At 31.1% G+C, this 16,607-nt stretch overlaps 1 long non-coding RNA gene across 4 annotated transcripts in view; it reads right to left on the bottom strand.

The window, feature by feature from the left end:
- Positions 1 to 2,361: 2,361 nt before the first annotated feature.
- The window catches only part of LOC142321394 (uncharacterized), a 203,617-nt gene continuing 189,371 nt past the window's right edge, over positions 2,362 to 16,607 (bottom strand). For 2 of the 4 annotated variants that reach the window (XR_012755616.1, XR_012755615.1), the window contains exon 6: positions 2,363 to 7,983. This is a non-coding gene — a long non-coding RNA (uncharacterized LOC142321394). Of the gene's footprint in view, positions 7,984 to 10,113; positions 10,325 to 16,607 lie in introns of all 4 variants that reach the window. The other 2 variants (XR_012755617.1, XR_012755618.1) reach the window with 2 other exon arrangements.

Here is a 16,607-nt window from a genome sequence, read left to right on the forward strand (position 1 = left end):
AAAATTCAGAAATTAAATGGGTAGGGTGCTTACATTGCTCAGGTTGAACTTGGTAAGATCGCCATGCGTAGGGGGTTGGATGTTTTCTTGTTACAGCATCCTATGTTGTTTAAGGATCATCAACAAAAGAAGTCGTTTATCTCAGAGAAGACCACTCTGATGCTTCCCCAAGGATGTTTGGGGGCGAGTCGGCGTATCGATACTCGAACACGAAAAATATTCAGTCTTCACAAAGACAATTATAAGGGGATCACTTTTTCTAAATTTCCTGACTTCCTGTTTGTCCCAGACCAATACCGATCCGGGCCTTCGCTGTCTCCTGATACTAAATCCAAAAAACCCTCCCCCCCCAAAAAAAAATCTTCATCAGGCCAAATTTTATTAATAACATAGTTCATGCTTTCATTAAGAGGCTTGATGTCTGGATTACTTGTCTTCAAAGTAACAATTTTGATTATACTGAGAAGAATTATTATTCACCACAGTTTGAATAGCATGAAGATGCATTTGCCTGAGCTAAAAATTCAGTGGGCGAGTGTTTCCCGGAAGATAAAAATTTTTTCTGGAAGAGATTGGTACTGAATTTATTTATTAGCTGCAACTGCTAAGTTACCATTTGGAGATTCACGACCAGTTCATGGAAATGTCTACCGATAAAACACTGGAACTCTTGACTTCCTAAAATGCTGATTTTGGAAGACGTTTTCACTACTAAACCAACCCGGTAGGTTATCCCAGAACACCTAGGTTCTTCAAACCTAGCACTGCAGTTGTCAATATATCTGACTGAAATTTTTTTTTTACAATTTTGAAATTTTAGGTAAATAAAAAAATCAGTATCTGTTCCTTTGTAATTCAATGGCGGTGTTGACGCTTCAAACCATCTGGGCTTGATCTTCAATTCCCTCCTTGATCACATGGACAGGACTAAAGAAGTGTAAATTCTGTAGTACTATCCAGAACGATCTCTCGTCTTTTCTGGTAAAAGCATGTCCTATAAGATTGCGTTCTCTAAGGGATTGAATAATCCTTTTATAAGCATTATTCTCAGTTGTTTTTTATCAATCACTCGCATACTGTACTCGGATTTGGTCACGATTGTTTTTAACAATTCATAATGTTTTCATGCGTCAGTGACACCATACAATACAATTGGTGAAGGTTTAACCTTCTCCTACTGATTAGTTTGCTCACTGGCCTCTTCCACAGGAAGATGATTAAACTGATTACAAAGTGTTCTTAGATCATTATTAAAAACCAAAAACACCAAGGGTTTGCAAACTATTTTCTGGTGTGCACAAATTGGTAGAGTTTGCCATGGTATATTCTCCGTTAGGAAACGCACATTATCAGATTCACTTTCATTCCCTGAGATATCACTATTACTATCAACAATATCGTCTCTAATCAATCTGTGGACATGATGATTCTGGGGTCATTATCCCCCAGAATAATTATTATGGAGATTAGTTTGTAATAATTATAATTACAGACTAATAATGCTTAAAGTCATTATTATTAGTCTTCATTCGTGTTGCCCAAACTTTTGGGTAGCACCTTGTAATACTACACAAATTCCTAAAGTTTTAGGCAATGCGAGCATGTCTGTTCAGCTGCTATTGTACGAATTTTTGCACGCAAGTACTGCGTATGAAGTGTGCGAACAAATAAATAATTACTGGATCGAATCCTCTATAATGTACCGACAGTAATGGTGGAAACTATGGGTATTTTGATGACACGGTACAACTTCATACTTATGGAGGTTTATGGGAGTTGACTACAGTTGGATAGATTTTTGCATTAATTTTTGAAGTCTATCCTAAGATGAACTTTACGCAAAGTTTCTTAATAAATTATTGTGTCTTATATATTATTTTAGTGAACTATTTTAACGCTCATGGACAGTTCTAGGAGGCATGTTTGAGATTGTCTGTGGTCATTTTTGCACCTGAATGTAAAACCACTAATATAGTTTGCAGGGAAGTGTTCAAAATCCATATTATCTGCGCCACTGCAAATAATATGGATTGTCAATAAAATCTGTAGTAAAAAACATTCCCAAAATAAAGTCAGATGCTATAAACAATTTGATAAGATTAAAGTATTATTAAAGCCAAGGTAAATCGACCAATTTACCCACTAAAATATCCGTCTTTAAATTACGATAGAATTTAAAAAATCTTATGTTTCTTTAAAAGACTTATTTTTTTAACATCTTGTTTTCTATATTCAGATTTATTTCAATAACCATTTAATTTACTACTAAATAAATATTCTGTTGTAAGAATTAATAAAGAACTAAAGTGGTAAGGACATAATAAAACAACAAATGGCATTAATAACATATTTTATCATATCACAGACTAAATATTAAGAAATATAATTAAAAATAAAACAATAATAAATAATAAAAGATTACTTAATTACTTAATAAAACAATAATTATAAGAATAATTAATAATATATTATTTATATATAAGTTATATACAAAAATAAAAGCTAGTTATTTATAAAGCTATTTAAGAAAATAATTTTTTATGATTTATTCCTTTAATTATATAATACTATAGAAAATTATATTTATAATTTTTATATTAAAGAAAATCACCTTAATCTATGAATCAATCTTTTAACTTTGTTTGAGTGATGTAACACTTAAATTAAACACTTAAACATAAAAAGATTTTTTATGTTTTATAGCATAACATTAAAGGTTTGTGGTATTCGAACTGGTGTGAAACAATCATTCATAAAAATAGCATAATTATACACAACAATAACTAGCATCTGATGATAGGTTTATTTCAAATGAGAAATGAAGTAGCTTCCTGATGCCTTGATTAAAGTTAATTATACTTATACTTATGATGATGCCAAACCCAATGTAGGTAATTTTCAGTTCTAAAAGTGAAATCCACATTATATTCACCATTAAATATTGAATCCATTCAATTGTTTGTTTATAATAGGGAATGACAGTACAATATACATCATTCTTACAAAAAGTATTTTACGACTAGTGCACCATTTATATCAGATAATTTGTATGTATCACAGTCATAAGAAGAGAATTGAATAAACAGCAGAAAGGGACAAATTAATTAATTCCTTTCTGTGGGAATACATCTCTTCACTAAGCAGGGAAATCGATGTTTACAGGAGTTACAAACATCAATTTCCCTGCTTAGTGAAGAGATGGTGGAATTCCAATTACAATCTTTCAGTCTTGTTAAGTTTATCATAAAATATAAATTACTATGATAATTTTACACATATCTCGCAATCATGTCGATGTTTTTGTACAGTGTATGTTGTTAAAAGTTGACTGATACTTTGAAATGATTTCTGTCTCAATATCCTGTCCTTCTTCACTTAACGACTGATGATTGTACGATACAATATATTTATCGAAAAGAGATTTTGTCTTGAACTTCTGAAGCTATGAATTTGAAATTCTTATATTACAACCGTTTTTATCCACTTCTACGTTAATGTATTTATAGTTCTTGGTGGAATCTGTGCAGTTATAAGTAAGAATTAATATTCCTATGGCACAAGCTTTCTAGTTATATGGTGAATTAATTATCAAAATAAAAAAAAACAAAAAGGTATTTAGTCGGGGCTTTTTAATCACCTGTATAAAAACTGATCGCAAACTTTTGATAAATGTATATAAAATCAGTTGTCTTATTTATTTATAAACAAGTATTTTTATAATTTACAAAAAAATTAATATAAGTGAACAACAATTTTAACCTGATAACAGGATTACACAACTCAGATTGCTTCATTATATCAATAAACAAAGTTGCAAGACTGATCCAAAAAAAAAAGTGTAAATTTATTCCATTAAAATTAAAATAAACAAAAAATCCAATCCGAAGAAAAAATCCACAAATTGAATAACTTGAATACAATAATACAAATACAATAATAATAATAAATAATAATAATAATAATAATACAATAATATAATTGAATAACTAATACAATACAAAATTTATGTATTAAATATTTTTAAATACAATAATAATCATTTTGTTTATATTTCATTTGTATATTTATAAAACTTCCATGTTCCAAATTAAATTGAACACAATGCAAAGATTAATTTGAAAAATTGTCGTTAATAGTAGATACTGGTAACAGCTATGCCTTACTGCAAAGTAATCACTCAACAAGAGATTCATACCAACTGCTCTGATGTCTGTTAGTAATTTTGTTAACTCCTAATTAAAATGTAGGATCTTCATACAAGAATAGTGGGGGTTTTGAACATGGATTAAATGAAAACAAAAATACCTACAGTTGATGTTTATTTATCAAATTTCTCATCTCATATAGTTTTCTTACATAACTAAAAATTTGAATTGGGCACCATTAGTTGCTCGGCAAATCATAAAAGAAAGTTGGACTTTCTCTAATTCAGATGCTGATTTCTGTGGTGTGAATGGTAGCATCTCGACCTTTCATCCGGAGGTTCTGGGTTTGAATTCCTGTCAGGCAAGGCATTTTCACATGCTATAAAAATTTCATTCATTTCATCCTCTGAAGCAATACCTAACAGTAGTCCCAGAGGTTAAAAAAAGGATCAAAGCAGAAGGGAAATTTTGAAAAGTTATTTTGGTAGCCCTGATAGTCTCCAACCTAAACGTTTGTGTAACAGCAGTTCAAACCACCGCAGTAGATTTGTATTATTGCGGAAGCGTTCATTATTATGTTCACTGTTCAAAAAAAAGCTATGTGTGTTTTGTGGCGGGCAGAATTAAAGTCTGTAATTTTAGTTCAGCATGCCTTTTGACGTTAAAATGAAAAATAGCCACCACATAAAAATAACGTATGATTGGTTCAAATAGTTCTTGAGAAAGAAACTGGTTCTTTCTCAAGGAAACATCAACTGGCAGACCACGAGTATCAGATGAAACTGTTGAACAAATTATCAGTTGATAATTAACTGTTGAACAATTAACTGTTAATTGTTAACAGTTAACAATAAACTGTTGATTCAATTAACTGTTGAACAATCTGCAATCAGGAGTCTAACAAATCTATCTCTCGTCAAAGCCTTGACTTAGATATTTTGAAAATAACAATTCAAAAAGTTTTATAAAAAAAATTGAAAAATACATGACATATGCCACTTAAAGAAAAGAATTAAAGAAGCAGTTGTAACCATAACAGAAGATATGTTAATTCAGGAATGGGCAGAAAACTGAGTATCAATTGGAGATTTACTGAGTGACTAATGGCACATATTGAAATTTATTAATTATGTAAGAAAAACTGTTTGAGATGACAAATTTGATAAGTAAACAACATCAACTGAAAGCATTTTTGTTTTCATTTAATACATGTTTAAAACCACCATTCTTTAATGAAGATTCTGAATATCAGTTTGATATCCAGAAAGGTTTTGACTCAAACTAAACTTCCTTTCAAGGAAATTTCTTAAATTAAATAATAATGTATATTAAATACAAATTCTAAACAAGATAAATTTTTTTGTAAAAAATTTTGCTGTAAGAAGATTATATTATGTGAATCCAAAAATAATTTAATACAATGTACATTTTTTTATATAGTTATACAGTTTTATTAGGTAACATAACCATAATGATTGCAAGCAATTTGGCTTAAGTCACAATTTACTTAAGAAAAAGTTCTTCTCAAACATAAAAACATCCCTTGCAAGGTTTAACAAGGTAATGGCTCATCATTTCCCTACAGCAATAGGTAAATTACTTTGTGGTATTCAATTGCCTTCTTCAATGAGCCTGATATAGAAATGAACAATAGCATTTTAGGACCACCAAAATGCAATTGATATTCACCAAAATATATGAAAATTTGAACATGGAAGAATTCTATGCGATTATTCATACTATGTTTCTTTGTAAGCATTAACACACACAGATATATTTACATAAATATAATAAAAAATAAATAATAATTATTTAATAAATGTTGAATATATTGCTTGATAATAAAATATCTACAATACTTTATGTTAATTTGTAATCGTTGAATGTTTATAGCGTTTATTGATATTCATACTGATTCTAAACTTTTATTACAAAAGTAAAACTTTTTAAAATAGAATCAAACGTAAAATTGTTTTGCTAAAAATGAATTTGTATTTGGTAGAAAAAATTTATACAACTCAAAAAAGTTTTATTTTTACAACTACTTACAACCTTTGTTTTATATTTCTAAATATCTCTTTCGCAACTAAGGCATTTATTTTAATTAGGAGATGTGCTTTAAGATCTCCATATCACAGAACTCAAACACCAATCCATTTAAAATAATATATAAAAGTAATGAACAAAAGAGTTTCTAGTAATCTAAAATCAATCATATATTCCAATGGACCATCCTAGGACACTGTTGTTAATTGAACCCTATGAAAAAAATATACCAGTAACTAAGTATTCTAGTACAATTTTAAGCTACTTTTCCTTTAATTAAATTTTAACCATAGTCCTGCAGCCTGAGAAAATTTTTTATATAAATAAAAATGGTGAATTATTTTAAAAATATCTAATTATATACAGTGGCATACAAAATGATCTAACTTTGTTTTGTCAATAATTGTTTATGTTAATTATTAATGTGTTTTATGTTGGCAGAAGTGACAGCAGTTCATGTATATTAGTCTCTTCTCTTTCCGAGTGTGCTGTTTGTGTATCGTTCCAAGATGGCTGACAAACGAAGACTAATTGTTGAATAGTGCATAAAGACTGTTGTTTTTTAATGAAACGAAAAGTGTAGTACTTACACAGACGTTTCGTGCACAGTTTCAAACTCTGTGATCACCCTTATTTAAAACAATATGTAGACTTTATGAAAAAATTAATAATGATGGTTCAGTGTTTGAGAGTAAGTGCAAACGGTCTGCCAATGTTCATTCTCCACAGAATGTTGAAGATGTCAGAGCAGCGTTGCCAAGGGGCCCGGGCAAATCAAGAAGAAAAGCAGAAGCACAACTTGGGATTTCTAGGTGATCTGTACAGCGAATTTTAAAAACTGATTGCATTTGTATCCAAACAAAATATCAGTGTTGCCTAAATTAATGGTTGACAATATACATCAATGAATGGCATTCACTGAATGGGCTGTGAACCGAGATGTATTGTTGAACAATGTTTGGTTTTCAGATGAGACACATTTTTACCTAAACAGGGTTGTTAACAAACAAAATGTGCATTTTTGGATTTCCAAAAATCCACATGTGTTTCATGAAAAGATGCATCATGCTTCAAGAATTACAGTATGGGCCGCTATCTCAAGTCATCTGGTAACAGGACCATTCTTTTTTGAACAGACAATAAACAGTGAACGTTATCTAAACATGCTGCATAAAAATTTTGTTACTGAGTTCTTGCAAAAGAGTTTCAATTAGAAAATGAGTGGCTCACGCAGAAAGGAACCACAACACACACAGCTAATGTTGTTTTAAACTATATACATGAAACTTTTAGTGTAAATGTCATTTCAAACTGATTTTCTAATTGTTTTGGGTGTGGACAGAATAATCCTGATTTGAATTCGTGTGATTATTTTCTTTGGGGATTTCTAAAGGAAAAGATTTTCCCTAAATATCCTCATAAGTGATGGAACTGTGAGTGTTGATCATTGAGGTGTGCTATGGGATAACCAGAGATATGTGTCGTTGGGTTATTAACATAGGAGTTCATGTTGAAGAAGTAAAAGTAAGTGATGGTGGTTGTATTAAACATGTGATAAGCAGAACATAATCTCCAGGTATATAGTAAACACATGTATTTTGCTTTTCTGTATTGCGATTCAAATAAATATTTTTTAACAAAAAAATTGTTGGATCATTTTGTACGCCACCATGTAGTAAATGGAGAGATGACCTTTTAATTGTATCTTGAGTTGCTGGTGTCCTATAGACAATATGTCTTTGAAAAGTGTATCCATACATAAAAATTCTGCTACTTTTCCTTGTCCTTAGCCCTAAAAAATATTTAAGAAAGATTGGTATTACAAAAAAGAAATATTTTATATGCTTTTGTTTATGTTATTTCCAATGAATTAAATAAGATCTGTCCAAAAAGTAGAATTAGTTTTGCTTAGTACAATTCTTTACTATTAACACTAGGAAAAAGACGGGCCCGTTGTGAAAATGTTATTTAGTTTGTTTCATTACACATGAACATGATTTTGCCAATTGCAACTAAATAATGTTTATGAATTTAGCATACTAACAACAACAAAAATTTTTCAATGGAAAGCTACAAAATCCTAGACATTTTTAGTTATTTCTTGAGTTGTGATTTTTTAAACACAGCTCTAGCTCTAACCCCCAATGTTTCCTTTTTTATCCCCAAAACACAAATATAATTTTAGATAAATTATTTAAACAAATGAATTGTTTGTGCGCTGCGTGCAGCTGCTCGGTGCTGCTCTGGGTAGCTAAAGTAAAAATGTGAGCATACACAACAAATAAACCCACGCACTATTTTTTTTTATAGGAAAGCATACAATAATTTATTAAATTAATTTACGTTTCCTAGTTAATAAAAATGAGCAGTTTGAATATTTTTTGGCAGGTAAAAAGAATTAAGAGAAAAACTAAGAAACTATATGTTTTATACATTTTTTTCCAGAATAGAAGACTTTCAAAAAATGTCATAATATATTTTATGTAGAGAATGAATGAGCTATACAGAGTACTACATAATAATGTGGGATTACTATGACATATATAAAGAAAGTTCTTTAAATATAATAAAATGATAATGTTATTTTAATCGGAAAAGCGTGATGATTCAACAAGTTACCATTGGAGAAAATGATAGTACTTTAAGGTAGTTGATTTCTAATTCAATAGATAGCAGTTTGGATTACAAATACATCGTTTAAGGTTTATTTTAATGTATTTTTTTATAACTACTTTTATATACTGATTTTCATTAAGGGGAATTTTGTTCACATGTGTATGACCTTATTAACAACTAATATTACTTCCAACTTATTTATTGCACCCTTAATTTTTTTAAACACTTGTTCAGTGTTTATAACATCAATGGGGGAAAATGCTATGTATTTGATACTAGTAGGAGATAAAAAAAATACACTGATATAAAACAGTATTATATCTCAAGGCAAAAATAAGGAATAATAAAAATACATATTACATGTTTTAGATTGGATAATAATAAAGATGGCTGGCTGTATTTGTTAAAATTAAAGCCAAATAATTATAAACAAATTTGTTATGCAAATGAGTTGAGTTCATCATATAAAATTAATAATGATGTTTATTTTAAAAAATAACACATTTGAGGGAGATAATGAGAATAAAAGAGTTATGAAGAATATAAAAAATATGATATGAATGCTATACTTTGACAATGCACTCATTTATTTACAATATCTTATGCTTATTATAATTTTTAGAAGAATTAGAAGGTTTGACTTCACCCAATTGGCACTTCAGCTATTATTAGACTTATTATGCAGTCACCAATGAAAAAAGAGTCCTGGATTGTTGTATTCAAGATTGCTACTTGTCATCATATCATTAGGATGAACATAATAGGGTCACACATACACTCACAGTAACAAAATGGAGAAATTAAGGATAAGGAAAAGGAGCGGGCGCTCAATAAGGAATGATCTACCTTTCTAGGAACTCCAGTACACAACAAAAAACTCCACACTTGATGTAACTTAAAGGTTCTTTCCAGAAGATCTAACCTGCAAACAATTTCTTGGGAGATTGAAATTTCTCCCTAAACAGAAGCATATATTTTTTGTCATGATTTTGTGTTGAATTCCTCTAATATAAGAAACAACCAACAGTGTTTTAACTCCAGAAATAAAAGAATCATTGGAGAATACGTACAAAATTCCTTAATTAAGAAAACCAATTATTTTTCTCTAAAATTGGGTAGAACGTAACTTAACTGTAAAACTATATATAAACCAAACCCATTACTAGATTAGTCTCTTATGTCACTTTTGTATGAAAAAAAGAAAAATAAATGATTGTTAGAACAATTTAGTTTTCAAAATTTTTTTTTATATGGATGAAATCTACCCTGATTGATCATTATTTTCAACTAATTAAAAAATAGTCACCTTTTTTTTAGATAGTCCGTTTTTATTACAGTGAATAAAATATAGTGTATGTAATATCTGAAGGCTAGTCCGTAGTATGCTATGGCATCCCCTCCATTGCTCTTAACATCACAAAGCCATTTCTCCTCACACCAGCAACCAAAGTAGTGTACTCCAAAAGTCACATCAATTAATTTGCAATGACTTGCACCATATCTAATTATGACAATCACTATAATAGTAACAAAATATGTTCTGGTAATTTGTTATTATAAATAAAATTAATTATCCCTAACATTTTATTCAAGATATATATGAAGTAATTTATTTATTAATTTCTTGAACGTATATGTTTTTATTTCCAAGTATGTTAAACTGTTGTTGTTAAGCTCTCGAGATGACTGAATTTTCACTCTGTGAAATAGTACTTGTTTTCATTGTTATTGTTTTTCTGTTTATGGTTTTTGTTTTCATTATTAAGTTTTATTTTTTTGCATTTTCTCCATCGTTCTGTTGTATTTTTGTTGTGTCTTTAGAGTTTATTTGAGTTTGTTTTGTTTCCTGTTTGTTGTTTTGCGCATTTTTTGCACTTGTATGAGTGTTTTTACTCAGTTCCATGGTGTTAATTGCTGTATTCATTGTTAATTTGTTGTTTGTTATTTGTTTTAAATCGTCTTTGGTGTTTTATATTTATAAAAATGCTTCTTAGCCTATGGTTATCAGGGCTTGATGACTGGAAAGCAGCTGTGTTTATTTCATTTCCATCTCTGTTTACATTCGGCTTACAGAGTTTATTAAGTCGACTTTTATAATCTTATTTAAATTATTTTTTATATTAGCGGTTCAGAGTACAAAAATTTTGAATAATTTTTTTCCCTCCATCAGGGTTGTTGTTTACATCTGCACTTAGAATAATTTTTGTACTGGATTTTTCGGGTGCTGTGTTTTGTAAGTTTAATAATTTATTTTTATGGTTATTATTTCTTGATTCAGTTATTTATTTTGTTTTTGTTTTATATAAACTTGTAACTGATATATGGCTGATTCAGGTGGACCTGAGGACAAGGTCCCGATCTGATATGAAACAAGAGTGTTTTGCACAAAACATGAGGCTTCTCTTTCATAGTCCGAGGGAGCTGAATTTACTGATTCAACAGCACTCGAATATTAAACTTGAAATTAAAGGGTGCTCTGAGGATATGGACAGAGGTGTTTGTATGTTGGAGTCTTTTGAAGAAATTCTGGGCCGACCAGAAGATGGATCTCAACGGCAAAAAACGGTTTGAGCAAATACAGAACAAGGCTACTCAGATGTGCTATGTCATCTCTGTCACAGCATCTCAGACTCCAGATGGGGGATTGGGACGGATCACAACTTGGTCGCTGGAGGAGCTTTGACAGGTGGTCGAAGATGGAGTTGCTGATGTTGACCTTGAGCAGCTGGTCCTTAGGGACTCTCCAAAGACATCTTTCAATCCTCCACTCTTGTGGAGGACACTGACGGATTGGATGAAGTTGGATCCACCTGGGTTGCTGACATGGCAGCTGGAATTGAGCAGTCCCAGCATATGACGGTACACTGGAAAGCTCCATGGCTTAAGGACTTGGTTGCTACTGGTAAATTAAAACCTGGCCAGATTTTCCTTTTGCAGTCAACTACTCGGGACCTTTCCGAGGAGGGTAGCAGCACCATGGTTGCACTCGGTCGGACTGATTATGCTCTGGTCTTTGTTTCATCAGCAGGGGATTGTGGGATGTCCTCTATCTGCAATCCATCCTGCGGGTGTTGGAGGATAACAGGATCGAAAAGTGTGCTTTTGTGATCTGCAAGGGCGGATCGGGCAAATTTTACTACGTTCTGTGGAGTATGTGGGCAGAAGAGCAAGGAAGCAACTTCTCGTCCATTTGATACGGGCGTCGCCACCATCGATGCCTACAGGCAAGAAGCGACCTGCGGGTTCACCGTTGTGGTTAAGGTGAAGGGGCGGACGTTCGCAGATCTTCTCAGTTTGGTGAAGGGGGCGGTTTCACCGGTGCAAACTGAGGTTCCTTCCTTCCGGCAAAGCAAAGGGGAGAATCTTTACCATTCTGGCGGACAAACTATTATCTGATGGACGCATCCGCATTGGATGGGTGGCCTGTCTAGGTCACCCTAGAAGTTTGTTCCGGGTGCCTCTGATGAAGTTTGTTTCAGATGTTGGAATTCATGCCACAGGGCCAAGTTTTGCTCTGGTGTAAATGGGAGTGGCCACATTTTACATGCAGTAAAAACGGCCATTTATGTAAGGATTGCAAGCAGGAACTTAGATGCTCGTTCTGCAAGTCACATGGTCATGCGCCCGGAGGTCAGGGATGTAAGACAGCTTCATCTACATCTGGAACTGTGTCTTCATAGGAACATCATGGTTTCTTTGAGGGAAAGCCTCACTCAGGAGGGGTGGTTCTACCTACGATGATATCGGGTGGCGACTCCCTTGAGATGCCATTGAGGGGTAAAAATTAGACCGTAGTCCTGGTGGGGAATCCCAAATAGAGGCAAGGCATCAAAACCGCAATCCCGATGGGGGTCCTTGCCCCTATGGCATGGGGGCAAGGATTCCCCCACTTGAGGCATGACAAGCAAAAAAACCTAGTCCTGGCTACGCACCCCTCCCCCCTGGAACTGAGTTTAAGCTTAATTGTGGGTCTGGCTCTGGGGGGCTCGGAAACAAAAGATGCCAAGAAAAAAAGAACTTTAAAATATATTTTTGCTATAAATAAGCAATAATGATGACGGAATACAAAAGTATATGAAATGTGAAATGATTTGTTTATTTATTATAGATTATAATGTTATTTTCTTTGACGTGGTGTAGTTTTTATGAAAATTATTTCTAAATAGCACCGTTCGCACCAATAACTAATATTCTTTTGAACTTTGTAGGCCTACAAAATGCAAAATAAAAATATTAAATTATACAAAAAAAATACATAAATAAATAAAAATTTATGAATACTACAGAAATATTAATTTCATACTATAAATAATGTAAAATTAATTTAATTAAAACATTAATTTGCACTATATTTTATAAACGTAAAACGGAATGATTTCATACAAAATAATCTATATAGCAGCTCAAATAAATAAATACAGTAGAATAAGTATATAACAGATAAAATAAATAATTAAATGACAAATTTAAATAAATAAATAATAGAAAAAATAAATGAATACAGTAGAATAAACAATAATAAAAAAATAAAAATAATAATAAATACAAGTCTATCATTTTTGAGGTCTTACTTTTGTGGCAATCAGTAGTAGCACATGTTCCACATTTTGAGTTATAGGAGGAAAGTAGAGGCAGCTTGTAGGTAGGACCGGCCTTTAGATTTTACAAACACTATAGTTTTTAATATAGAAGTTTTATATTTTTCGGTTCTTTCTTAATTACTGATGTAGAAATTTTCAAATATTTAGTTAAGAATATTTATTACTTCACATGTGTTCTTCACGTGTTCATTTAAAGGATGGCTGTACCATTTTAAGGAGGACGAAAGAAAAATTATGGTAACTCTGAATGAAATTATGCGATGTCTGTAAAACATTAATCACCAACTGACCATGATGTAAGTCAATTCATATTTACTTACTTGAGATACATAAAAAAAACTACTAGAATAAATCAAAGAAATAAAATTTACAAAAAAAAATTTGTAATATGTTTTTGAAATCGTGAATAATTTTACATTCTGCCAGTAAAATAAGCTTTTCTGGTTCTGTCACTGAAAGTACATTAACAAAAAAGAGTTTACAAGCCCAAACAGCTCAAACTTATATGGAACTTTTTTCTCACATAGATTTTACTGACTGGTATAATAATTTACATTTAATACATTTACTGGTAATTTCTTCAGCTTAGCAAGTTAGTTACCTCAACGAAGTCGAGAAATTTAGCTAGTGTTTTATTGTAACAAGAATAAAACTTCAGCTACTTTCTCATACAAATGTTCATCTATAAACATATTTATTTAGAAGAAATCTTCAGATTAGACAGAGGAAGATGGAACACTTGTTCCATTTATCAATTATCAGAGCAAAGCAATTTTTACAAAAAGTTTTTTAATCAGATTCATCAGAATCAGTTGGATTTAAGAACTTTAAAGTACACAGACAATTTTAATGTACCATCGTAAAAAAGTGAGCATTAAGTATATCGATAAAAATGAAACTTTAGGCTTTATAGTAAGGCCTATAATTTAACTGCTCTATGATAAAAAGCTAAATAATTAACAACACGATGAATTTAATATCCAGAAACACACAATTTAATAAAATAGAATGAATTAAGAAGTAAGGATTCTTTTGAACTCAAGACAAGAGAATTACCTAACACAGACTTGATAAAAAATTTTATTGTATTACATGATCAAAATTTCATAAATATTTTGTACTTCAGTAATACAAAAACTACTATCAAAGGGGTGCTTCATTTTTATTTCAATAATTTACATACAAGAATACACCAAAAGCTTGCACCATACTCATCAGTATGAATGGCCTAATAATTTATTTTACGTTCTATTGATATTTAATTTTTATTATAAGTATTAAATGTAATAAAATGTATTATGTGTATTAAAATGTATTAAGTATTAAACATAAAATGCAAATTAAGAAAAAAATAGTCAAATTTTGAAAGATTAGTGAGCCTAAATATATAATCTGCCTATACAATCATCAGTACTGAGATTTCTAAATGATTTAATAGTATAAAATAAATTAAAGCCTTTATTTTAGAGAAGAAAACTGCTACAGACCAATTTTTTATTTTAAGGATTCGTAATTTTCATACTTAAAACAAAGGATCTTGAACAAAATAATTGTTGAAAGCAACAAGAAACAATAATTATTTCCAGAAAACATTGAAAAAACAATTAATCATTTTCAGAAATCATTGAAGTTAAAATAATTATGAAGATGTTACTGTGTTATATTTTCTTCATATTTTGTACCATTAACAAAACAAATAACAATAAATGTACCATTAACAAGGTTTAATATCAAGCAACTGTTCCAGTCTTCTTCTTCCTCTTAGAGAAGATAATTTATCATTTTACCCACATTTAACATAGATATGGGTCAGGTGTACAATTTTGAAAGATGATCTGTATATTTAATCTTAAGACTAGAAAGTGCAATAACTAATCAATACTTTTATGGCAATTAAAAATTAGAAAAGTCTAATTATAGTTTGGATTCAATGTGATACCAACACATGATAGATGGTGCTGCCAAACTGATTATTACGGTTTTCTTTAACTTATCTTTTTGTGGAAATATATGCATTCCAAGGTATTAGAATAACTTTTAGAGATACCCAGTGACCGGTTAACTAAGCTGTAATTTTTGGGATCCTAGTTTCAAATTCTAATTTCATTGCATATAGGAATGTTCCAACAAATCAGACGTCCTGTAACAATAATGGTACCCAGAACTGACTTTGATTGGTGCAGAAGTAAAAAAAAAAAAAAAACACTATATAAGAGAGAACAGAAGAAAAAGAAAAAGTTAAAATAAATTTAATTAGAAAAACAGAAAAATAATAATAAAATCACTAGCGATACAACTATCCAGATTTATATTTCAGAGGCCAATTTGTTACTGAATATGAACCGGTGTTTAACTTCAGGTAATGTGCCAAGACACTATTGCAACCTACAGGAATATGACATTAACAATTTCTGAACAATTGGCTACTCTTAATTTACACCAGACTTTAATAGTGTGGTTAAAAATAGCTGTATTAAAAGACTTCCTCTATGAATCATGAGACCTTGCTGATGGTGAGGGGGCTTGAGTGCTCAGTGATACAAAGTAGCTGGAACAAAGGTGCAACCATATTGGAGAGGTATCTGTTGAGAGCCAGACAAAAGAATGATTCCTGAAAGAGGGCAGAAGCTCATTCAGTAGTTGTTAAGGGCACAGGTTTGGAGAAATTAAATGATCATATCAACATCACTCAATCTTATGAGCACTGCGAAGCTAAGAACAATGGAAAACTACAGGTGTTATTTTTCCAAGAAAATGTAGCTCTCTGTATTTTCATGTAACAAAGATGGAGGCGCCTTCCTTGGTAAACTAGTCCCCCATTTGGATCTCTGGATAGGGACTACAGAAAATTAAAAAATAACGTTTTACAAGTCATAGCATGGAATGTTATAAGTCTAAAATAGGTTGATACGTTACAAAATTTAAAGAGTGAAATGACTTTTTGTCTGGGAAATTTAGAATAATTAACTCAGCATCAAATAAAGGGCAGGAAGGAGTAGGTCTCATAATGAACAAGAAGATAGGGGAGAGATATTAATCATTGTAATAAGGATAAAATCAAAACCTAAGCCGACGATTGTTAACATCTATATGCCTGTAGCAAGTGCCCATAACAATGATGATGAGGTAGAGAGTATATACAAAGAAATTGACGAAGCAATTAAATACATAAAAGGGGATGAATGAAAATTTAATAATA

This window comes from Lycorma delicatula, chromosome 3 (genome assembly GCF_047948215.1).
Source record: "Lycorma delicatula isolate Av1 chromosome 3, ASM4794821v1, whole genome shotgun sequence".
In the NCBI taxonomy this organism is placed as follows: domain Eukaryota; kingdom Metazoa; phylum Arthropoda; class Insecta; order Hemiptera; family Fulgoridae; genus Lycorma; species Lycorma delicatula.